Source organism: Balaenoptera borealis, assembly GCF_965194805.1.
Source record: "Balaenoptera borealis genome assembly, chromosome: 8".
Taxonomy (NCBI): domain Eukaryota; kingdom Metazoa; phylum Chordata; class Mammalia; order Artiodactyla; family Balaenopteridae; genus Balaenoptera; species Balaenoptera borealis.
Genome location: NC_138865.1, coordinates 70441104 through 70465827, shown reverse-complemented (window position 1 = coordinate 70465827; position 24724 = coordinate 70441104).

Here is a 24724-nt window from a genome sequence, read left to right as displayed (position 1 = left end):
TGTGCCACAACTACTGAAGCCTGCATGCCTAGAGCCCATGCTCCACAACAAGAGAAGCCATCGCAGTGAGAAGCCTGTGCACCTCAATGAAGAGTAGCCCCCGCTAGCTGCAACTAGAGAAAGCCCGCATGTGAAGCAACGAAGACCCAAGGCAGTCAAAAATAAATTAATTAATTAATTTAAATAAATAAATAAAAGTAAAATGGGGTTGCAAGGGGCCTGAATAGTTAAAACAATGCAGAAAAATAAGAATAAAGTTGGAGGACTAACACTTCCTGATTGAATAACTTACTCTAAACCTACTGTAATCAAAACAGTATGGCACTGGCATGAGAATAGATGTTTAGATCAATGGAATAGAACTGAGAGTCTAGAAATAAATCAATACATCTATAATAAACTGATTTTCAGCATGAGTGCCAAGGCCATTCACTTCTCATGACAAGGTTGAAGGTGAAAATTTCATGGTTTTATATCTTCCATGTTCAAAATCAGCTTCTTTAGCTGACTGGTAGAATGATACATGAGTTCCATTTTGATCGAGATTTCTGTGATCCAGCAAAATATCCTAGCAGGTGGCACCCATTTTATTATTCCCTCTGCCCACTACAAAACAGTCAGACTTGGAAAAGTAATCATTATATTCATGAACAATATCAAAATTAAGCACATTCTAAGGAAATGCAGTATCCCAGATTGGATAGTGGAAGAGAACAAAGACAATAACAGAGAAACTGATGAAATCTGAAAAAGTATGTAATTTAGTTAATAGCCAATACCCATGTCAATTTCTTAGTTTTGACAAATATTATACAATATGTTAACATTAGAGGATGCTGGGAGAAGTGTATATGGAAACTCTCTGTACTATTTTACAACTGTTTAATAATCCTAATACTGTTCAAAAATTGTACAAAGTTAAATAACTTAAATACCCCATCGGCAGTGTTTATGTTCCGTAGGTTTATCTACTCACATGACATTTATTTTAGCAGATCTTGTCTAGCACTTAATTGACTTTCTTTATGTTCACAAGATTGTTTAATTGAATTCTACTCTATCTTATTCTGTGATGTCTCTTTGTATCTCATAGCCCCTAGCACTGTGCCTTGGATAAAATAGTAAGTGCTCTGTGTTCCCAGAAATAAACAAATGGGACCTAATTAAACTTAAAAGCTTTTGCACAGCAAAGGACACCATGGACAAAATGAAAATGTGTCCTACTGAGTGGGAGCAAGTATTTGAAAATAATATGACTGCTAAGGGGTTAATATCCAAAATATATACAACTCAATATTGAAAAATCAACACGATTGAAAAATGGACAGAAAACCTGAATAGACACTTTTCCAAAGCCATGTAAATGGCCAGCAGGCATATGAAAAGATGCTCAACATCATTAATCATCACAGAAATGCAAATCAAAACCACAGTGAGATATCACCTCACACCTGTCAGAAGGACTGTCATCAAAAAGAGCACAAATAACAAATGTTAGTGAGGATGCAGAGAAAAGGGGACACTTGTACACTGTTGGGAATGTAAATTGGTGCAGCAACTATGGACAACAGTATGGAGATGCCTTAAAAAACGAAAAATAGAACTACCATATGACCCAGCAATTCCACTCCTGGATATATATCTGAAGAAAATGAAAACACTAATGCAAAAAGTTATATCCATCCAGTGTTCATCACAGCATTATGTACAGTAGCCAAGATATGGAAGCAACCTAAGTGACCATCAGCAGATGAATGGATTAAGAAGATGTGGCCATATGATCCAGCAATCCCACTCCTGGACGTATATCTGAAGAAAACTCTAATTCAGAAAGATACATGCACCCCAGTGTTCATAGCAGCACTATTTACAATAGCCAAGACATGGAAGCAACCTAAATGTCCATTGACAGATGAATGGATAAAGAAGATGTGGTATATATATGCAAGGGAATACTACTCAGCCATAAAAAGAATGAAATAATGCCTTTGCAGCAACATGGATGGACCTAGAGATTATCATACTAAGTGAAGTAAGCCAGACAGAGAAAGACAAATATCATATGATATCACCTATATGTGGAATCTAAAAAAATGATACAAATGAACTTATTTACAAAACAGAAACAGACTCATAGACAGAGAAAACAAACTTATGGTTACCAAAGGGAAAAGGTGGTGGGGGAGGGATAAATTAGGAGTTTGGGATTCAAACAGATACAAACTACTATACATAAAATAGATAAACAACAAAGTCCTACTGTATAGCACAGGGAACTATATTCAATACCCTGAAATAAACCCTGTAATGGAAAATAATATGAAAAAGTACTGAATCACTTTTCTGTACACCAGAAACTAACAGAACAATGTAAATCAACTATGCTTCAATTAAAAATCAAAAAATTTTTTTAAAGATTTGGTATATATACAATGGAATATTACTCATTCATAAGAAAGAATGATATTCTGCCATTTGCAACAACTTGGATGGACCTAGAGAGTATTATGCTTAGTGAAATAAGTCAGAGAAAAACAAATACTCTATGTTATCACTTATATATGGAATCTGAAAAATAAATGAATATATATTACAAAACAAACAGACTCACAGATACAGAGAGCAAATTAGTGGTTACCAGTAGGGAAAGGGGACAGGGGAGGGGACAAAATTGGCGTATGGGATTAAGAGGTGCACACAACTATGTATAAAATTAATTAATTTCATATTGTAAACATGTTTACATTACATTTACAACATATTTCATATGTTGTAAACATGAAATTAATTATAAATCAACTATACCTCAATAAAAATCTTAATAATAAAAAGACAAAATCCAATATAAAAATAGAAGTACTTGTATAGACATCTTTCCAAAAAGATATAAAATGGTCAATAAGCACATGGAAAGATGTTCAATATTACTGGCCATCAGGGAAATGTGAATTACTAGGAGATACCACTTTACTCTCAGTATGATGGCTATAATTTTTAAAACGATAGGTATTAACATGTGTTAGAAAGAATATAGACAAGTTGGAACCTGCAAATATTCCTGGTGAGAATGTAAAATGAGTCAGTGACTGTGAAAAACAGTTTGTTATTTCCTTGAAAATTTAGAGTTACCATGTGACCCAGCAATTCCACTCCTAGGTATATACCTAGAAGAATTGAAAATATGTGTTCAGAGAAAATTTTAAATGAATGTTCATAGCAGTATTATCCATAGTAGCCAAAAAATGGGAACAGGTCAAATATCCATTAACTGATGAATGGAAAAAAATGTGGTATATCTATGCAATGGAATATTAATCAGCCATAAAAAGAATGAAGTACCAGTACAAGCCACAACATAGATAAACTTTGAAAACATCATACTAAGTGAAAGAATCTCGTCACAAAAGACCACATATTGTTTGATTCCATTTATATGAAATGTCCAGCATAGACAAATCCATAGAGACAGAAAGTAGATTAGTGGTTGCCAGAGGAGTGGGTGGTAGAGAGGAGCAAGGATGACTGCTTAATGGGTATGGGGTTTCTTTGGGGGTAATGAAAATGTTCTGGAATTAGACTGTGGTGATCCCTGCGCAACACTGTGAATGAACCAAAAGTCACTCATTGTTTACTTTAAAATGGTTAAAATGCTGAATTTTATGGTATGTAAACTTTACATCAGTTAAATATGTGGTATCTAGAAAAATGGTATAGATGATCTTATTTGCAAAGCAGAAATAGAGACACAGACGTAGAGAACAAATGTATGGATACCAAGGGGGAAAGGGGTGGGGAGGGAGGAATTGGGAGACTGGGATTGACACATATACATTATTGATACTCCGTATAAAATGGACAACTGATGGGAACATACTGTATAGCACAGGGAACTCTACCTAATGCACTGTGGTAACCTAAATGGGAGGGAAGTCCAAGAGGAAGGGGATATCTGTATGTGTATGGCTGATTCATTTTGTTGTGCAGTGGAGGCTAACACAACATTGTAAGGCAACCATACTGCAATAAAAATTAATAAATAAAATAAAATAAAAAATAAAGATACTTTGGATTTATATGGAAAACATTTTTTTTTAAATAAAAAGAAAGGAAGTATAAAAGAAATGGTTGCTCTAGTATTCACCATCTCAGGCAAGTGGAAAGGAAAAAAGCATGCAGGAGTGCATGGGAAAATTTGTGAACCCACCCTAGAGCAGGCACAGGGTTTCAGTTTATACTCCATTAGCTAGAGCACATTCATATGGCTACACCTCACTCACTACAAAGTGGGCTGGGACATATGGTCTAGCTATGTGCCCAGGAAAAAGAGGAAATGGACTTCTGCTGAGTAACCAGCTGTCTCTGTTCACTACAGCAGTAGAATCTTTGGGAAGGAACTCAGGAATCTGCTAGTTAAGCAGACTTCCTAGATGATCTTCATGCCTGCTGATGTTTAACTGGCACCATTCTAGACACCCAGGATCCACAATTCTGTCTCTGCCATCCTGTTGCAGGTTTCCTTTAATAGGTAAGAAAGGAAGGCACAGGAAGAAGTAAGAAATACAAAATTTCCAAAGAAAGGAAATTTAAATCTAATAGAAACATCAGAGGTCACAAGCTTGAACATGCTGGGTTTCTACACCAAACCAAGAAAGTGAAAGAAAAAGTCAACAGTCTCTCATTGATTCATAAAATGGCATAAAAGAAGGAAGTAGGGGCTTCCCTGGTGGCGCAGTGGTTAAGAGTCTGCCTGCCAGTACAGGGGACTCGGGTTCGAGCCCTGGTCTGGGAAGATCCCACATGCCGCGGAGCGGCTAAGCCCGTGAGCCACAACTGCTGAGCCTGCGCGTCTGGAGCCTGTGCTCCGCAACATGAGAGGCCGCGATAGTGAGAGGCCCGCGCACCGCGATGAAGAGTGGCCCCCGTTCGCCGCAACTGGAGAAAGCCCTCGCACAGAAACGAAGACCCAACACAGCCAAAAAAATAAATATAAATTAATCAATTAATAAAAAAAAAAAAAGAAGGAAGTAAAAGTGTAATAGCTAAGAATTAGCCTCCAAATAAACGATTATACTCTAAATTCATATTTCTTCTTTTAATGATATGAATAAACATTTCAGTATGAACAAAACAATAATCATCATTTTTAATAAGAGTGGATTCTGGAGCATAAGCATAATCGAGCAGTAATACATGATATTTTGCTCCATGTGCTATGTGTCTATCCAAAGTCTACCTGTTAAAATACAGTTCATAAACTAGTCAATACTCCTTGTCTATTCTTAGGATTTTCTCGGTGCAAAGAACTTAAGTAGCAGTAAACTATTTTTGTGCAGAGTACATGGAAGACAATGACAGTCATACTACCAAAGCAAAGACCTAACCACTCACCCCTCTGCTAACAACAACACAAGTAACAACAGAAAACAAAAGCAACCAAAGGATTTTTGTAGGCATCTAGATGGCTAAAAATAAAGATATGTCCCCGAATCCCACATGAGAAAGATTAGAATTGAACTCCCAAGGGCAGCTAGACATGAGTTAGGAAGAAGTCTAGAGGGAAAAGAATTAATTGAAATCTGTGGAAGAGCTGTAGGAGCTAGCTTCCTGCAGCTCTCACTCTGTGTCCATAGACTACCTTAGGCAAGAGCTTACCCCCAGGGAGAGAAAAACATGTAGAGAGAAGGAGAAAGAGAGGAAGAGAAGGGGAGAGAGAGCAGGGAGACAGAGAGAGACAGACAGACAGACAGAGACAAAAACAGAGAACCTATAGATTGAAAGAGATTTTTAAAATATATCATCGACTCACAGCTTATATACTTAACGGTTAAAGACTAAGTGCTCTCTTCCTAAAACCAGGCATAAAACAAAGATGTCCACTCTTTCCACCTGTATTCAACATTGTATTGGATGTTCTAGTCAGGGTAACTAGGTAAGAAAAAGACATAAAAGACATTCAGATTGGAAAGGAAGGAGTAAAACTATATTTGCAGATGACATGATTTCTATATAGAAAACTCTAAGAAATTCCCACAAAAGCTGTTAGAACGAATAAGTGAGTTCAGCAAGGTTGCAGGATACAAGATCAATATACAAAAATCAACTGTATTTCTATACATTAGCAATAAACAATATGAAAATGAAATTATGAAACAATTCCATTTATAATATCAACAAAAAATACCATAGGAATGAATTTAACAAAATGAGTCCAAGATTTGTATACTATATACTATGAAACATCATTGAAAGAATTTAACGAAGATTTAAATAAATGGAAAGGCATTCCATGTTCATGGATCAGAGTTGTAATATTGTTAAATGGCAATACTCCTCAAATTGATCTACAGACTCAGTGCAATACCTATCAAAATCTCAGCTAGAAAATTTTGCACAAATTATCAAGCTGACCTAAAAATCTTGTGGAAATTCAAGGGACACTAAATAGCCAAAATGATCTTGATAAAAAAGAAGATGACTCATACTTCCCAATTTAAAAACTTACTACACGGCTGCCATAATCAGCACAGGGTGGTAGTGACATAAGAATAGACCAATGGAATAGAACTGAGAGTCCAGAAATAAAACCCTCATGTTTGTGGTCAATTGATTTTTGACAAAGGGTATCAAGACATATACATGGGGGAAAGAATATATATATATATATATATACACACACACATATATATATACACACACACACACACACACACACACATATACATATATACACACACACATGCATATACACACACATATATATATACACATGCATATATACATACATATACATATATATATATAAACAAAATTCATCTACTTCTCTCCAAAGGAGTTTCTCTTCCCTTAGATGACAGGAAAATAAGTTGGCTGTAACGTTGCCCAACTGTTGGATTTTTCCTCCATTTATGTTTTTTCTTTTGTGGGAAGGTTTAGGAAAATCCTAACACAGAGGAGAAGAGCTGTGTAAAATACTAACCTAGGTCTTATCTGTCCCTGCCCTGGGTTTGCCATCTTTGGGCCACAGAGACACGAACCAGCACAACTTGGCACTCTTACTTGTTTCACCCTTCTCATCACTGAGCATTTTCAATTGCCTACTACTCTGTGTTAAGTGATGTGTGAAGGGCGAATATTTGCTGCTGAACTGGTGGGGAGGTGAGGAGAGACATTTTCCCTGTAATTAATGACATGTTAGGTAATGAGCACAATCTAAGAGGCATGGACACCAAGGGCCTTAGAGCAACTGAACAGAGTTGGACATAATTCTGGAGGAGTTGACTTCCAAGCTGTGTCTTAAGTAGGAACTGATGAGTCTGCCTCGGTCAGGTTCTCACTATCCCTTAGCTATTTTGTTGGGAAGGCTTCCAAATAGGTCCTGTTCTTCTAGTAATCCTCCACACTCTTTCTGGGGAGTAAACATTACTGCCCTTGATTTAACAGACCTCTGGATCCTTACTGCCTAAAGATTAAAGAAAAAAAAATAAATCTTAGCATTTGTAGTATCTTGGGCTGCCAGAACATAATACCATAGACCGGATGACTTCAACATCAGAAATGTACTTTCTTACAGTTCTGGAGGCGGGAGGTCTGAAATCAAGGTGCCAGCATGGCCGGCTTCTGGTGAGAGCTCTCGCTGTGTGCCCCCATGGCCTGCCCTCGGAGCATGCACACAGGAGGAGAGAGTGAGCCAGCCTTCTGGTATCTTGGTGTCCCTTCCTATAATGACACTAATCCTATCAGGTCAGAGCCCCAGTCTTATGACCTCTTTAACCTGAATTACTTTTTTAAAGTTCTCATCTCCAAAAATGTACCTACTGGGTGTTAGGGTTTCAAAGTATGAATTTGGGAGGAAGGGGGACACAGCATGTAAGCTGCAAATTGCCAGGCCACGATCTCTTCAGCCTCCCACCAGCCCTTCTCATTCACCTGAACACCAGGCACAGCAGACTCGCTGTGTTGTGTTTTTTTAAATTAATTAATTAATTTTTGGCTGTGTTGGGTCTTCGTTTCTGTGCGAGGGCTTTTCTCTAGTTGCGGCGAGCGGGGGCCACTCTTCATCGTGGTGCGCGGGCCTCTCACTGTAGCGGCCTCTCTTGTTGCAGAGCACAGGCTCCAGATGCGCAGGCTCAGTAGTTGTGGCTCACGGGCCTAGTTGCTCCACGGCATGTGGGATCTTCCCAGACCAGGGCTCGAACCCGTGTGCCCTGCATTGGCAGGCGGATTCTCAACCACTGCACCACCAGGGAAGCCCTCGCTGTGGTTTTCTAAAGGGCTCGCGTACTTAATGCCTCCGTACATTTGCACATACAGTTCCTTTTGTTTGGAGTGTCCTTGCCCTCTCTGCCATTCCTCTTCCACCTGGTAAAATCCTGTTCACACTTCTGGGCAAATGTGAATTTCACCTCTTCTAGAGTCTTCCCTGCCTCTCCCTTCAGGGTCCCCAAGGCACTTTATGTACTTATCCATTAACTATGTGACCTGGGCAAGTTCCTTATTCTGCATAAATCCCAGTTTCCTCTCTGTAGAATGGGAATAAAAATAACAACAAGATATTTTCCATCTCCTCGGGCTTTTGTGAGGATCAAACAGGTGAGAGCACATGGAGTACCTACAGCCCATTGAGAGCGCTGTTACTATTAATTAACACGATATGTTAATAATATGCTCCTCGAAGCAGGGACTCTGCATCCCTAGGACATAGCACCCAGCTATGTGCTCAATAAACATTGATTCACCCATCCACCTGGAAGGATCCTTCCAGCTCATCCTCCAACTCTCTCATTTCACAGATGGATTCACTGCAGCCCAGAAAGAAGGAACTTGTCCGAGGACCCCAAGTAACTGATGAGGGGGCCAGGTCTCTGACACCTGAAGAATTCTCTCTGCTCTTTCTCGTGCAGCCTTGTGTGCTCACAAATTCAGGGACTCATTTTTCTCTTCCCTGGCAAAACTCTGTGAAACCTGTTGCAGTGATTAAGTGACAGCAAGAAAGAGCTGCTCTTTCTCTGGTCAAATATAGATAAGGTTAAACTCTGCCTGGAGCAGGATTTCTGTGGGACGATGCTGCCACAGCAGGGGCTGCAGGGAACCGCCAGGAAGCCCCTTCTGGGTGCCAAATCTCACCCCAGACCACCTCCCTTCTGTGGCGCCATAAATCACTACACCAGACTGGACTGACGTGTGGTTTTTTGTGTGTCCCTGACAGTCATTCAACTGAGTTATTACCAATAGAACGTGAACGTATGCATTTCACACATATGTACCGAGACTCTGGGATTTGTCTGGACTCATCAGAATCAGAGACGGAGACAGAGTTTGTGACCCAAAGATGAGAATCTGGAGAGCTTCTGGAATACCTAATTTCCTTTACATTTTAATCTTCCCTATATTTTTAAGCAAGGGGCTCTTTTTATTTTGTTGTTTAATATTGAATGGACACTTCTGAAACATTTGATAGAAGGAGTCTCATGTAGTACAAGGAACCGTGATTTCTTAATGAAGTCTCTTTAGTTCCCACTCTAACAGGCTATGTGGCCTCAGGCAAGTAGCTTAACCTTTCTGATCATCAGTGTTCTCATCTGAGTAATAGAAGTCTGGTTTCTAAGATCTCTTCCAATATTAATGTTTCAGGTGTCTAAATCCACCCCCTCATGCTTTTAAACAGCCCTCAGAAAATGTCTCTCCAACCTTTGTGATAATCCTATGTTTCTATGGCTGGCATTTGTGCCATCTCCCCCTGTGTTGCACAGAAGGGGGAGGAAGGAAGATTCAAGATCGGTGTCTGTTCTCTAATAGGAGATTTCATGGTATAGGAAAAAGAAACAGGTCAAGATTTAAATCTTATCTCTGCCAGTAATATTCTGTGTAGCTGTAACTTAATTATAGAGTTAATACATAATGTTCTTAGCATGGTGAGTTATACTTACATTTATTAAGTTTAAGTATATATACATATATACACACATATGTACACATATACATATATATGCATATATTTTATATATATATATAAAGCACCTAGCACAATCCCTGGCATATAGTAGGTGCTTACTAAATGCTAACTGCTCGTCCTTCTCCTCTTGCTGTTTTTGCCCCTCAGTAGGGATTCCAGGTGAATAGGTGGCAGCTGCCAGTCTACACTGTTCTTGAAAGGATCTGGAGCTTCTAGTGCTTTCGTCTTGGGCTCCCCTGGTGGCCCATCCCTTGAGTCAGCTTCCCTGGCTTGCAGACAGCTGAGCTGAAATCAGACTTGGGACAGTTTCTCTGGCAATCCTGTGTTTTGTAATCAAGGGATGCTCACTCCTGACATTATTTCATGATTATATCAAGTTGGACACAACAAACAGGCCAACTGAGTGGCAGGTGCTTTGGACGTGAAATATCCAAGGTGAGGATTATCTAGAAATGCCAGGTCACCTCAGACCTTTTAATTCCCAGAAGGCAGGTCCTGGGGAGAAACTAGCAGTTTGCAAATGTCTCTGTGGAACCTCTTCACTGTAGTGTATTGAGGCATTTACATAAGAAATGGGTCTTCTTCCCTTTCCTCTTTCTGTTTCCTCATTTTTGATGCATTCTCCATCCTGCCCTATAGGCAATTCTGTTGGACTTCTGCTTCCAAGAAGCTTTTTGAAGCAGTTCTCACTCTGACCAAGCAGAATGCGCTTTATAGCCTTGGCCACAGGATTCCTTAGTCTCCTGGTGACATAGGATTACTTCCTGTACTGCTCGGAGGTCCTTTGCTCAATAACAAGCTCACAGCACTAGGATGCCTCAACCATCACCTTGCATTTAAGTTATCCAGCCTCATTCACAGAATCACAGGCATCTGGGGAGGAGAGAGAGACAGGGGAGATTCTCCATCCTCAAATTCATGCAACCACTTCTCTGGCAGGAGATAATCTATTTCACAAATTATTCCTTTATCTGCTAAATTTGAGGGGCTGAGTAACGCACTGACAGACTCTACCTCACAATTTTATTTTGGCTCTCACACAGTGTCCTGCCTCAGCACATAAGCACGGCTGTTTCACCAAAAAGTTATTTTTCCTTGGTTGTTATAAGCTTCCAGTCAATTTCCCAAGGAAATATTTAATTGAAAGACGGATAATATAAAATAGATTGGAACTTCCTATCCTGAGGGCAGCTGGGAAAGGTACATTGCTTGCCAAAATGTTTTCTGGGAGGAATGTTTAAACTGAAATTTAAAATGAGTATAAAAATTACTCTCTTCCTCCTCTTCCCCCACCTCCTTGTTTCTACAGGTTTCTGGGAAGAGGAAAGAAGGTTTTATAATATACTAAATGTATTTGTCTCTCTTTTTAGTCATATTCAGACATAACAGTGTTTCAGTCCCTCCAGAAGTTGATTTATTGGCTTTTTTTAATGTATGACCACAGAATGTTTTATGTTTTTGACGGACATTTAAAATATCCTGTTATTTGTGCTTATTACATGCGGTGCATGTTGTGCATATTTAATTCATTTGATGATCTCAAACCCTTAGTGAGTAGACCCTAAAGAAATCCAGTTTTCTCTATTGATGAAGGGGTATCTGCTTCCTCTTTCAGAGCAGACTCTGAGGCCAGGAAAATGGCATGTGAAAGCCCTCCTTTCACAGCTGCCCCTGGCTCTCAGCCAGCAACTCATACCCACTGCCCTCCTCCCAAAACACTGTGGCTTTGCAATTGCAAAACATCAGGACAGTCTTGACCAATAAACATCAAATCTTAGTAAATTATTTTAATTTACGTGTGTGTGTGTGTGTGTGTGTGTGTGTGTGTGTACAGAGCATTCTGGTGAGTGGAGTAGCATTGGGACAACTGGCTGCCTGGGTAGGACTCACTTAGGGCAGTTCAAGTTGTGCCATAAAGGAGTGGAGAAGGTGGAGTAGTTATGCACCTATTCTACCTGCCCTTTGGTTGAGGGTCTCCCTCCCGCAGAGCATGAAACCGACACTTCCAGCCTGCCCTGTGGCTGCTTAGCACGTTCACTCAAGCAGAGTTGCAGGTGCTCACAATAAGATGCCACCCTGAGGTCCTAGAAGGGTGAGTGCCAAGTGGCCAAATACAGAGCACTAGAAACACCTGCTACATAATTCCATCTAGTGCTTTGGAAAAAGGAAGTTGGAATGGAAATGAGGAGTAGCTGTGAGTTGTGAGGTGAGATAAATGCTCCAACAAAATGGACAGGGCTCCACACCCCACTGAATTTTCATGGCACAATCATTTACACAATGCTGTAGGAGTTAAAATATCACTTAAAAAAATTGAAGTATAGTTGATTTATAATATTGTGTTGGTTTCAGGTGTACAACAAAGAGATTCAGTTATACCTTTTTTTCAGATTATTTTTCATTATAGGTTATTACAAGATATTGAAAATAATTTCCTGTGCTATACAGTAAATCCTTGTTGCTTATCTATTTTATGTATAGTAGTTTGTATCTGTTAATCCTATATTCCTAATTTGTTCCTCCCTCCCTCACTTTTCCCTTTGGTAACCATAAGTTTGTTTTCTATGTCTGTGAGTCTGTTTCTGTCTTGTATATGGATTCATTTGTATTATTTTTTAGATTCCATACATAAGTGATATCATACAATATTTGTCTTTTGCTACCTGACTTATTTCACTAAGTATAATATTCTCTAGGTCCATTCATGGTGCTACAAATAACAATATTTCCTTCTTTCTATGGCTGAATAATATTCCACATTCTTAAGCCAATCATCTGTTGATGGGCACTTGGGTAGTTACCATGTCTGGGCTATTATAAGTAGTGCTGCTGTGAACATTGGGGTGCATGTATCTTTTCCAATTAGTTATTTCTGGATAAATACCCAAGAGTGAGATTGCTGGATCATATGGTAGTTCTATTTTTAGTTTTTTAAGGAACCTCCATACTGTTCTCCACAGTGGCTGTATCAATTTACATTCCCACCAACAGTGCAAGAGGCTTCCCTTTTCTCCACACCCTCTCCAGCATTTGTTGTTTGTAGACTTTTTGATGATAGCCACTCCGACTGGTGTGAGGTGATACCTCATTGTGGTTTTGATTTGCGTTTCTCTAATAATTAGTGATGTGGAGCATCTTTTCATGTAACTCATGGCCATCTGTATGTCTTCTTTGGAGAAATGTCTATTTAGGTCTTCTGCCTATTTTATGATCAGGTTGTGTCTTTTTTTGATATTGGGTTGTATGAGCTGTTTGTATATTTTGAATATTAAAGTCTTGTCAGTCACATTGTTTGCAAATATTTTGTCCCATTCCATAGGTTTTGTTTTTGTTTTGTTGATGGGTTCCTTTGCTGTACAAAAGCTTTTCAGTTTCATTAGGTTCTATTTGTTTATTTTTGCTTTTATTTCTTTTACCTTGGGAGATTGATCTAGGGAAATATTGCTATGATTTATGTCTGAAACTACTTCTAGGAGTTTTATGGTGTCATGTCTTATAGTTAGATCTTTAAACCATTTTTAATTTATTTTTGTATATGGTGTGTTTTCTAATGTCATTGATTTACCTGTAACTTTCCATCTATTCCAACACCACTTGCTGAATAGACTCTCTTTTCTCCATTGTGTATTCTTGCCTCCTTCACTGTAGATTAGTTGACCATAGGTATGTAAGTTTATTTTTGGCTCTCTATTCTGTTTCATTGATCTATATGTCTGTTTTTGTGCCAATACCATGCTGTTTTGATTACTATAGCTTTGTAGTATAGTCTGAATCTGGGAGGATTATGGCTCCAGCTTTGTTCTTTTTTTTCTCAAGATTGCTTTAGCAATTCTGGATCTTTTATGGTTCCATATAAATTCTAGGATTATTTGTTCTAGTTCTGTGAAAAGTATCATGAATATTTTTATAGGAATTGCATTAAATCTGTAGATTTAATGCTTTGTGTAGTAATTTAATGCTTTGTGTAGTATGGCCATTGAAAAGGATCACACACAGTGATCATGTTGGATTAATTCCAGGGTTGCAAGGATGGCTCAATATATGCAAATCAATCAGTGTGATACACCACATTAACAAAAGGAAAGACAAAACCCACATGATCATCTCAATAGACACAGAAAAAGCATTTGACAAAATTTAATATCCATTCACGACAAAAACTCTCACCAAAGTGGGTATAGAGGGAACATGTATCAATGTAATAAAAACCATTTACTACAAACCCACAGCCAACGTAACACTCAATGGTGAAAAGCTGAAAGCCTTCCCACTAAATTCAGGAATAAGACAAGGATGCCCACTCTGATCACTTCTATTTAACATAGTATTGTAAGTCTTAGTCACAGCAGTCAGACAAGAAAAAGAAATAAATGGTATCCAAATTGGAAGGGAAGAGGGAAAACTCACTGTTTGCATATGACATGATACTCTAATAGAGAACCCTGAAGTCTCCACACAAAAACCATTAGAACTAATTAATGAACTCAGCAAGGTAGCAGGATACAAGATAAATATACAGAAATCTTTGCATTTATTTAATAATGAAATATCAGGAACAGAAAGTAAAAACAGAAAATAAAAAACAATCCCATTTAAAACTGCATCACAAAAAATACCTAAAAATAAACTTAACCAAGGAGGTAAAAGACCTATACATTGAAAACTATAAAACATTGCTAAAGGAAATTGAAGATAATTCAAAGAAATGGAAAGATATCCCATGCTCTTGGATTGGAAGAGTTAATATTGTTAAAAATATCACGTTTAAATGCAGCTAAAATAAGAAGCATTTTCCTTTGTAGGTATTCTCGCCCTTCTCTAGCTTTCCTATTTTCTCCCATTCCTTGATGGCTAGCACTATGCCCTACACATAACAGGTACTCAGTAAGTTTTTTTCTACAACTCATCTTATTTCTCAATACTTAGCTCTAACTTCCAAATTCAGTCTGCAACATACAGTTCCAGCTTCCCTTTTCTCCCAGTATTTTATACAATCTGATCTAACTCCTAAACTCATGAATTAGGACTGCTGTTGTTCCAAGAGGTGACCTACCTTAGCCAAGTTGAGTAGGTGAGCTGTCTTATTGTCTAATCCTCTTTCAACTCCAGCTTGTTACTTCTGGTTCTCATTTATTTAATTGCAGCAAGTATTCTGCCTTCTAAATCTTAATAATGTCCCATCAGTTATGTTCATCAGGTCCTAAGCATTTAGTTCTCCCCTGACTCTAAGGGTAACTTGTATCCAGTTCCATCCTCCATCCTGTGACCCCTCTTTCACTCTTAGGGGGCCAGCTGTTGGCCAGCATTGCCGCTCCATCTTTAATATTTACAAGGCTTCTGACACGGATCCATATTTTAGCTTAAATTTACAGGGTATGCCTTGTACTGGTGAGAAGAGTTCTATCTCCCCAAGTACTAAGAAGTGAAGCAGAATCTTTCCTTCTAAAAGAAACAATCCATCTTCTCACTTTTGCCTTATCTGTTAAACCAGACAAAAGCAGTACAAAATTGTGCTATATATCTCTAAATTCCCTGTTGATTTAAACCATATAACCTATGATTTTTTTCACTATAGTAAAAGTTTGTAGTCAGGCTTCAGTCTATGGCAAAAAGAGTGGAAAACTTCAGTAAGAGGTCACAGTCCCACAACCACAAATTTCCCCAACCCCTTGGCTGGTTGGCTGGTGGCTAAATCAGTGGCACCAAAAGCAAACAAACAAACAAAACATAAAACAATTTATTTCTTTAGGGATGAGAGATTGTCTTTTCTGTTGTCACAGCCATCCCAGTTAAAGGCCGAGTGTTTTCCCTGCCAGAGATGAGAGCTCCTATTAATAATGAATGAGAAAGAAAAGAGTGTTGAAAAGTAAGTGGACTGTGTGAGATGCCCTTGTAGGTCCTCAGCTCTTACTAAAAACCATGAACTATGTGTGAAGGATCTTTTGTAATTCTAGGACTAATTAGTCATATAAACATGAACAAAAGAATTGTTTTTTCCTCAACTGCAAAGTAGGGATGAATACTGCCCTACTCACCTAAAAAAGGTTTAGAGAGAACAAAATTATATCATATGGGGAAAATGCTATTTTGTAATCATAAAGAGTGATAATTATTGAGACTGATTCTTAAGGAGGAGCATAGGTTTTAAAATCATTCCTGCCATAACAACATTGTTAAATGAGTTCTTCCTGGGTCTTCCAAAGATATCAAATTTTAATTTTCTGTTGGGTAGGTAAGATCTGATTCCTTTCCACTATTAACTCTGCCCAGAAATTCTTAGCCTGTTCCTTTGTTCTCAGCAAATATTAGTGGAACGTCAGGACCTGGCTTTGGCAAGAGTGAGATATGGACTTTCCTCCTCAATAGCCAGATGCTTAAGATTAGTTTATGGCTATAAACTAAACATCTCCTGAAATAGGAAATGACTGTTTTTACCACTGAAAGATGTATTTCATACATTAGCAATGCCACAGTTGCCCCTAACATTTGCGGTAAGACTAAGGTGCTTACTTGGCCTTTATGAAACTGGGGAAGCATTTTGTTAACTTATACTGCATAATAAGAACTAAAGTCTTAGACATACTCTGGCATGCATTTTTCATTTGCCATAGTTAAGTCCACTCTACTTCAATCAAACAGTATGTTAACTGCAGTAAGTGCCTACCATGAGCCTTACACGTTCTAGGATTCTGGGGAAACATTTTAGGATGGACTATTGTGGATGTATTTTTGATGAATAAGCAGGAATACTTCTCCCTTGCTGCCTTGAGATATATGCTGAATTTGGGAGCCTGAAAACCCTTGGTCAGCTTAGCCAGGGACTGAGTTTACTTTCTGCCCCTGGGTGATTGCTTTTCTGTCCCTTGGTGAGGCCCAGAGAGATGAACATTACTTCCTCTGAGGTAGAGGCAGTGTCCCCCAGTACTGTTCAGGGTTTCTTCATTTTTATTGGGCATGGTCTCCTTTGGCCAATAATATTTTTAAATTCATAAAATGTACTAAGTTACAAAGGAAAACAACTATATTGAAATAGACTTTTATGTCAGAAGACTTCAGGTTAAGAACCTTTCTGAAGAATTCTTTCTGATAAAGAATAATGGTGCAATAACAACAAAAAGAGATTCAAAATATTTATATTGAGCTTTATAGTGATTTTCCTTTGAAGAGTTTATAGAGTTATTAGAACTATACATTTGAGCTATAATAGTATAACCTCAGTACAGACACAGAAATGCACCCAGCCCGAAGTTTGCTACAGTGGAGGGCTTCAACTCTAGCCTTCTCCCCGCTCTGCTGTCCTGTCCAAAGAAATGTACCAAGGACATCCTATATCTTGAGTACCTGACCATTGAGTAAGGCCCCAGGGGCTGAAGGCAGAGTTACTATTGTGAAAGTAGGGAATGAGAAGTGCCAGAGGTTGAGTATAAGACTAGGTGAAAACTAGAAAGGCTGGAGTGAACAGAGAGACACAGCTAAGATTAGACCCAAGGAGTCTAGCCACTCGTCAGTGTGGCTCTAGAGCGAGGGTAGATGAAAAAATGAAGTAGAGTCCAAGATTGCGTTAAGGGTTAATTTCTAATTTTGTTAGCTGTGTCATGGTATACATTTAAAATGTATATAATTTAAAATGTATATAATTTAAAATGTATATAATTTAAAATGTTTAAGTCAAGAGAGAATTAAATATTATATTTAGGTAATAGCGATAATATCTTATGTAACAGAACAGGAAACAGATATTTATGTTTTCTATGTATTAATAAAATTTTTCATGTTTGTAAACAAACTCTAGTCATTAAAACCAAATGTAGAAATGTTCCATAGTTTCAGTTGGCCAGTTAGGATAGTGGATTTATTTACACTTTCTTCCTGATGACTTAAAAAATTTTTTTTGAGACAACAGGTAAAACGTCCTCCTCCTCCGCATAGCTACTTAAGAATAGTATTAATTTTGTGTTCTGACCCCGCGACTTCCTTCAGTAACCAATCTGCCCTGACCAACAGAGCCACCTAGTGGTCATTATAGGAAACTCTACAATCCAGAGTTCCTTTAACACAGGACTTCCCAAATTACAGCCTGCAGGATCTCTCCGACAGCATGTTAAAGCACAGGTTGCTGCACCCCATTCCCAGAGATTCTGAGTCAGTAGGTATAGAGTTGGGCCCAATAATCTGGATTTCTAACAAGTTCCCAGGCGATGCAGTAAAGCAGAGCTGCTGGTCTGGGGATCACATTTTGAGAACCACTGCTTTACCATAATGTTCTTTCTTTTAAGGAAGATATATGTACAGGCTGTATTCTGTGGTTTTCAACAATCTCACTGACCAACGATCAGTTAATTTCACACTTCAGGTCAGTCTCTTTTTCACATGAACACACACTTTCTCTTGTAACTGCATTTTTGTAACATGTCTTGTCCACCTTTCACCTAAGATGTCACAGAAAAACTTTTTTTTCTACTTTTCATTTTCTTTCTTTTTTTTCAGATGTAATTAAAATTAAAAAAGGAAAAAAGAGCCTGACATGGTCTAAAAAGCATGACTAGTTAACACATCTGATTAAGTAAATAACAGTACAAGTTTGAAATTTGCCAATTGCCATTATTATATCCTGAAGCCTTAGAAAGTGTCAGATCATTTATACCTCCACTAAAGTTTCCACTGGCCTCCACATCTTCCTCTAATTAAAAATGTGCTCTCATCAAAAAATAATATTCAGAGTAAGGAAGGTTATTTTATATTTTTGTTGTTATTAACTATATTTTGTTGAAAGCATAGAATAGTGTTTAATACATAATGAGTTAAGGAGATTTTGAGGAGCCATAAGCATGATTTCTAATCATATTTCTTTGTGGAATGGGTCCTACCTTCCAAAAAAATCAACTTATGAATGAACTTCTGGAAATTATTAATTTATAAGTTTAGGGCCACCAACGCTCATAGAAGACTTTGACAATTAAGATGTGTGCACCTATAGAAATCACAAAGAGAACTCTCTTTGTAATAAAAAACCCACAAGTGGCAGAGAAATATTAAGCAGATCCAGGTGCTTAATATTTTTACTCACAACCCAAGGGGTTGTGAATCTGGGTTACCCCATAAACTTCGGAGTCGCCATGATGGTATTCTTAAAGACCTTATCTTCTTATTTTACCTCAGGAGCATTTTGAAAATAAAACCAAACCAACAGCTGTTCCCCCACCCCACCCCAGTTGATTTCATCTTCTCAAAAAGAAAAAAACAAACACAAACTTCCTGAGACTTTGATGCATGTGCAGGTCCCTCAGAGCCAGTATGGCAATCCATCAGTCACTTCCCCTTGCAATTGTGTCTCCCAGATGCTACCATGAGAAGCTTGAGTGTCCCTTCAGTGGGAGCTCTGGGTAGAGATGAAAGATGTGTGGAGGACACCCTGACCCACCTTTGTCAGTGTCCCCACAGCCAGAGTGACTTTAAAGGCCAAGTGAAAAAATACTGGGGACTAATTTGTAAGCAAAGGTTTTCTTTGAAGTTAAACAGACAAGTGGATTCAAAACAATTGTATGTGTAAGCAAAACTGGGCATGCTTTTTTTTTTCTGGAAACAGCCAGGACTTTTGACACAGCAGAGCTGCAAGTGTGGGGCATTTATTTAGTAGGACCTTTGGGACCAGCAGTCTTACATCTCTGGACCTCAGAGAAATAAGGAAAATCATTCAGCACACTGAGGTGTCGTTGCTTCCTATGTCTGTTTCAGGGTTTCTTCTTGAGAAAAGACAGGCCATGATTCTGCTCTGCATTAAACCCTGAGATCCAGCTTCCACAGCACAAGGCATGATAAGGTATGGGTTTATGGAAAATAGATATTCAAGGACATTAAGGTATTGCAGACACTCTTGACCCCAGAGACACAAGACCTTGAAGGAAACTTGGGAGTCAATACCTCATTACCTTCCAAATATCTCCCTTCTGGACGTAGGATAAAGGGCTCCAAAGATCTTGGATTCTTAGTCTCTGGTTGGGAGTGAGATTATTGGGAGACTACGTGACTGACTGAGACTCAGGACCTGGTGCTGGGCTGCCCCAGCCCTTGGGCAGAATGTTCTCTCTGTAGGCTCCTGTCAGGTAACTAAAGACTTGTCTCTGATGGACAAATGCTGTACTGAGTACCACAGAGGATGCCAATCAAGTTGTAATCAATACAATTCATATTTAAATTATCCACCATTATCCCTGCTTGAAATTCAAAGCCAAACTCATCAGTGGCAAAGATTGCATCATCTTATCAGGAAGAATTTTCTTATAATGTATTAGACTCATTACACTTGTGTAGTAAATTCCCACCACTACCTAGTGTGAAACATCTTCTTCAAATCAGTTGTTTATGAGAAACAAAATGTCCAAAATGCCTTCCGAAATCCTGGGGAAACATGGGAACCTGGGAAGCATGACAAATTCTCCTTCCAATAGCAAGGAATTTTTCCAGTGTGGGTCTCTTGTTGCCTTCTTTCTTCTTTGCCTGCAAGGAAAGATTTCTACCATCTCTTGGTATTTTTGGTCACTGAGTTCTTCCTCTGCTAGCCAGCTCAAACATCCTTGCATTGATGCCAGAGAGCCGAGGCAGAATACCAGTGCATCTCTCTGTCCATCAGGCAGCACATCTGTATTTACCACGGTAAGAATGATATCAGCATGTGCAAAAAACAGCTGCTGTCTTCAGGTCGCCAGCACCCAAGAACAAAAATAAGTCCAACCTAGGGAGGGTGGGAGGGAGATGCAAGAGAGAGGGGATATGGGAATATACATATATGTATAGCTGAATCACTTTGTTATACAGCAGAAACTAACACACCATTGTAAAGCATTTATACTCCAACAAAGATGTTAACAAAAAATTAAAATTAAAAAAAAATAAATCCAACCAACCTAATATATTTTCCACTGTGTGTCCCAGAAGTTTGAAAAGAGCTCCTTAAATTGCTTTGTTTCCATTTTTATGGCCCCAGGGGGAAAATATCTATCAAATTTAGTATATGCATTTTACTTTGTGGCACTTTGAGATTCAACCATATCATCTGTAACGAAAACAGAGCAACCTTTAAAATAAATTTTAAGAAAACCAAAAACCTCTCTGCCAGAGACATGGCCTGAACCAGTGCCAAAGATTTCAAGCTGGTGAACCAGCAAAGGAGTCAGATAAATCAGAGTGAGTGTAACAGGTCTGATCTATTTCAGCTCAGATTAACCTCTTTACTGGGTCTTCAATGGCCAAAAGTCCTGGGTTGCAGGAATAAAAATGTTTAATAGAGCAGAACCTCTGGGGAAAAAAATAAACAAAGAGAAACTGCATAAAGAAAAGTGAGAAGTGTGATCATAGCTATACATGACCCAACTATGGTGAGGATTGAGAGCAGGGGAGGGAAGAATTCTGTGCCAATCTGCGAACCAGATTTATTTCACTTGTATATAATAATTCCAGGTCCCAGTGACAATTTACATTAGTTGACAACAGTTGCTTATAGGTCAGGTAACAATAGCACTGAATAACCTCATAATGAACAACTGTGGATTTCACATTGGTAGTAATTGCATTTCATGCTCTTCGAAAGCCTCAGAAAGGCTCTGTGAAAAATACAGAACCAGGTTCTGTTTTTCTGATTTCCCCACGTCCCCCCTCCCAGGAGAAAGCCCTTTCCACATCTTCAGAAGGAAAGTAGTGGGTGAGAAGATGACCATGCGTCATGAACCAAGTAGGTCTTATTCTGGGCCAAAATCTGTGGATGTTTTCTAAGAATGGAAGATACCCATTCAAGCAACAAAGAGTTACAAGTGATAGAGGAGCCCATTCCTGGGCTGACCAGGACAGGGACAGATTTTGTATAGGATGAGCAAGGGAATTAACATATAGGGGCCCCTTCTCTGTGTCAGTCATGATGTTTAGTTTAATCCTACAGCTTAAGTATTATTACAGTGATTGGAACAGTCCAATCTGAATTCAGGCCTGTAGGCTTCGGGTGAGTAAGTGTCCTAGGCTAGTGTTTCTCACACTTTTCCCCCCAGTTTTATTGAGGTATTATTGACATATAACATTGCATATGTTTAAGGTGTGCAACATAATGATTTTATTTATATACATATATATACACACATATATATGAATGATCACCACAGTAAGTTTAGTTCACATCCATCACCACACATAGTTAACAATTTTTCTTGCGATGAGAAGTTTTAAGTTCTTATACTTTTTGATTTTTAAAGATTTTTTGATGTGGACCATTTTAAAAGTCTTTATTGAATTTGTTACAACATCGCTTCTGTTCTATGTTTTGGTCTTTTGGCCGCAAGGCATGTGGGATCTTAGCTCCGCGACCAGGGATCGAACCTGCACCCCCTGCACTGGAAGGTGAAGTCCTAACCACGGGACCACCAGGGAAGTCCCAAGTTCTTATACTTTTAACATACATATGAATTTACCTAGGATCTTGCCCATTGCAGATGCTGATTTAGCAGGTCTAGGGTAGGGCGCCAGATTCTGCATTTCTAATGAGCACCCAGGTGATGCCAGATGCTCTAGCTCCTCAGACCATACTCCCAGTGCTGAGTTCCAAACCCCAGGTATTTTGACAGTTTGGGGACTTTACAACCTTGAACTCTGTTGAACATTTGAACTCTCTGGGACAAGAGATGAATTATGTCAGGTGGCACCCAGTGATGCTGAATGCATCCATGCAAAGGCAAGTTGGCCTAGTTTCTGACACCTTTACTTTGTGACTCACTAGGGTTTCTCCAAAGAATTATTGGGCTGCAGCCATAAGCATTGTTTTCATTTCCACTGTAGACATTTTCAAATTTACTCATGGACACCCTGGAGAGAGCTATGACAAAGCTTTGGATATGTGTGAAACTCTGTGACCCTTCTTCAGTTCTGATATTCACAAAATATTACTTAGAGACAAGAAAATGTAGGTTTCAAATACCCACACACTTTCCCATTTGAAGACCCCATTATTATTTAAATATTTACTGAGAAGGCAAAAAGTATATAGCACCAGGCTAAGAACTTTAATTTTCACTACACTGTGAAATTTAGCACAGAATATTCTCACTTTACACAATTCCTCAGGTTCTGTGATAAGATCAAGAAGCTTTACATGAATTGTTATAAATCAATATATAATATTAATACATGTATTTAATTTTTAATTTTATTACTATGTCCATATGAATTTTTACTATCAAAGATATGTATTAGAAAATGGTCCTATAACAACTCATATGGTATTTGTTCTCAAAACATACGAACTATGTTTCCTTAGAGGTGCCTCTATAGGACATCAAAGTGTTGGTCTCCATAAGGTCAATGAAAATTCATGACTTAGTAGGGAAGTTAGAGATAAATACATGGGTTTGAGAATTTTCACAAATAGTGATACTTGAAGTCATGGGATGGAAGAGATAATCCAGTGGGATCTTGACAAATGTCTCCTTCAGTCTCAAATCCCCACCTCTAACCCAGCTGATATACCCCTTCTTTTATAAAGCTCCTACCCCTAGGTAGAACATTGAGTAAGATTATTAACTTTGAAAGGGATTTTAGAGTCATCTAATGTAAGTAGGGTGACCATATGATTTATCTTCCAAACTGGGACACTTTTGAAAGTGAAATGGAGAAGAACTAATAATTATGCTAGAACAACAGGTGTAAACTAGAACTGTGTAGGGGAAAGTGGGATGTGTGGACACCCTAAATATAACCCCACCTTTGAATGAGGATAAAAATCCACCCAATCCCATCCCAAACTGTTGGTCATTTGACCTCTTTGTTGAACATCTCTGAGGGAAGATGCTCATTCCTACACAGGGCGCTTAATCCACTGTTAGATACTTTTAGTTAGGTTGGCTTAATTATTAGAATTTTCTTTCTACCATTGGTATGTTATTTGCTTAACATTCCCTTAACTTCATGCTGCCTATTGGGGCCACCTGGAATAAGTGGGCTGCCTCTTCTTGGTATGACTGCACAAAGGATTGAGTGGTTTCTCCATTAGGCTGAGCTCCTCAAGGTTGATATTGTATCTCTCCCCCTTATGTTTCCCCAGTTCCTTCTAACGGAGTGAATGCATCATGGACTGATGCCTGGTCACTCTACCAACAATCTGGGTCTTGGGAGATGTCCTAGTCACTAAGAATATTGAAGGATACCTAGTCCAACCCCTCACCCACTGTACACATTTCCTCTAAGACACCCCTTCCAGACTGTTGTCTACTTTTTCTTTAAACTTTTCCAGCAAATGGGGAACTTATGCTTTCAGAGGTAGACTGTTTCATCTTTCTCCAACTCACGATTGAATGAAGAATGTTTTGTCAGAGCTCTTAAAAGTCCATTTCATTATACAGTCTACGGAGAGTCTTATCATAGGACAAAATTAATTCTAAGAATTTTAGAGTCAGTAATAATACTGACTAAATCCAGTTGTTTCTGGGAAACATGTAACATTGATAATGAATCATCACTGCCTTTAATTCATTCAATAAATATTTGTTGACCATGCACTATTTTTTAGAGATTAATCATGTCAAAGTATCCCAAGGAAGTTGCAGTTTGGGGGAGAAAGAAGGTAAAATTGTAATAGCATAGCACTTATCACATACTATTCTATTTTTATTCTCTTGTAAATTCACACGTGGTGATAAAGAGAAGGGGAAACCAAACAATGTCAGCATGATAGGGAAGACTTCAAAGGAAGTGACAGGTGGATGGATGAACAGTATTTCCCTAGACAAAGAAGAT